We start from the raw sequence: 2573 nt of genomic DNA on the forward strand, positions 1-2573 counted from the left end.
TTCAGGAGTAGCATTATTTGAAGTAATTAAATTTACCTTCGTTGTGATGTTGTTCTCTTCTGTTTGTAAAAGTGCATCTTGGCCCCTAGCCTCTTCTTCCATGCGGATTTTGATTATCAAGGTTTCAAGGGAGGTTTCCTTTTGTTTGTGGCGTATAGTTTTTTGAAATTCCTTTCACGAAGGTGGAAGTTTATCTACTATACCACAAACAATAAGGTTATCTCCAATTTTTACCTCCTCAGACCTTAGCTCTCCAACAATCATTATAAAGTCTTGAGCTTGGTCTACCACTAATTTATTGTCCACCATTTGGAAACGAAAAAATCTACTAGCCGCATATTTTTTTCGCTTCAGCCTCTTTGGTATCATACTTACTCTGCAACGCTTTCCAAATTTTCTTTGCAGTAGAGTAAGTTCTATCATAATAATCATAAAAATTATCAGATAGACAATTAAGAATATAATACCGGCACTTATAGGAATCACCATCGTACTTTTCCACTTTCTCTAGATGAGACATAGTTTCATCATCATTCATAGAGGTGATGTCTATTTTATTAGGATTCTTCTCAGTTAACACATAAGAAACATTGAGAAGACTCAAGTAGAAAAGTACTTTACCCTTCCATCTCTTAAAATGGTTACCATTGAACCGAATGGCTTGTTAAGGTCTCCCATCTTGACATCCGCGTTTTTTTCAATTGTAGCCATTATGAATCTCCTTAAAATTGTTAGTGAAAAACTTACAGGATAATAAAAATACAAAATTACAATTGAAAATAAATATGAAGAAAATAATTCTCTTCAGGCTGAGGCGCGGATATCGCACTCTCTTTAAGGAGATTCAAGTCCACTGCAGCAAATGTTTTCACCGGTCCAGCAGTAGTCCTCTTGACTTGTCCCCTCCAGGATACAACAACCTTCACAAAGTATAACTCAACAACTCTGGATAAGAGTTGAGTCCAAAGCTCCACAAAAGAAACACCTCCCTTCAACTAATAAGAACTCTCTTTTTGACAAATCTTATGCATTCTATATTCTTGTTGTATTGTGTGTCACAAACCAAATGAAGACGACCACTATTTATACTAGTAGAAGTCTTCCTAGCAATGAATAGGAAGATAATGGTGTAGTAAATAGTGAAGATAATGGTCTTAGGAGTTACATAGGTTACAAGAATAATGGAGGAGTAAAGAGTAGGAAGTAATGGGATAAAAAAGCTAACAGCCACCAACGGCTGAACCTGCTGGTCAACCAATGCATATTCTAATGCAATAATGAATAGAGGGAGTAATGACTGACTTAGGGGCAAACGATCAATGCTAAAATGTAACATTCTTATAATATTAAAATGCCCCTACACTAAGAAAGAGTCATATATGTATGCTTGATTCTCATGCTTACATTAGAATAGGTTGTTGTTATCATATTCTATGGGATACGGCCCTTTTTCAAGCTTTTCAAATTGATTCTTATCCCTTAATTCTTTTAACCTTTTTGGTATCGTGATTTTTCGAAGCCCGAATTTATAGTTTGTAGTTTTGGATTCTAATCTTATTAAATTATATTAGATTCTAAATCAATTATTTGCATACATGCAATGAATTTTTAGAACAAATAATACAGAGTTTGAATAAAAGCTACTTATTGATAAAAAATATAACCAAAGTACTCTAGCTTCGTCCCTTCTTAATTATGATATGGCAAAAAAACTGCACTTTTAAGCCTTGTGTTATAGGGCTAGTCCATATTAGTCCTACTGTTAGTTGTTTCGCACAAATCGTGTTTGGAACACTGTTGCGATAAGCGTCGTTAACAATGGAAAAAACTAAGGCTTAAAGCATAGGCAAATTGTGAACTCAATCTTATTATTCCACGCCCAAGTTCAAAGGCACCTATTTAATTCGTTTGTCAACCAGGGAAGATGCACGATAGACAGGGTCACTAATTTTGGCTCAAACTTTGTGTATGTGTTTAAAAAATCTACCAAATATATGCAAATATTAAATTTTGATAAAAGATGTTCTTTGAGTCTAACTCAATCCTAAACTCTCGCTCATCAAGTGAGATTGTTTAGTTAAATCTAACAAGCTGTCATGGTTAAAAGTTAGTTAGACAAACCTTGAGCTGCCGCATTGTTCAGTCTTCCCATTGTGTTTCTTTTTCTCTAGTAATTTTGTTGTGCAATGTAATAGAGATATATTGGAGAGTTACGTACGTAGTTGCATATTTATAAATGTCAAAAACACACTTAAACTATACATTTTTTTTAGTTTCATACATAAACTATTGAGAGTGTCAGTTTCATACCTAAACTATCACTTCTTAGTTTGAGAAACACATCTCAGTGGTGTGTGTAACACACTCTCTTTTATTTGAAAAAACATTGACACATGGTATTCCACATAGATAAAATACTTCACCTTAACAAAAATTAAATAATAAACTATATTAATATTAATTAAAAATTTAAAATTAAAGTATTACTATCCCAAAAAAATATATTTTTTAAAAATAAAATAATTTATTTTTACCCCATTCCACCACCTCCTCCCCGTACCTCCCTCCCCCCC

The sequence above is a fragment of the Solanum tuberosum genome, unplaced genomic scaffold (genome assembly GCF_000226075.1).
Source record: "Solanum tuberosum cultivar DM 1-3 516 R44 unplaced genomic scaffold, SolTub_3.0 scf00284, whole genome shotgun sequence".
Taxonomy (NCBI): domain Eukaryota; kingdom Viridiplantae; phylum Streptophyta; class Magnoliopsida; order Solanales; family Solanaceae; genus Solanum; species Solanum tuberosum.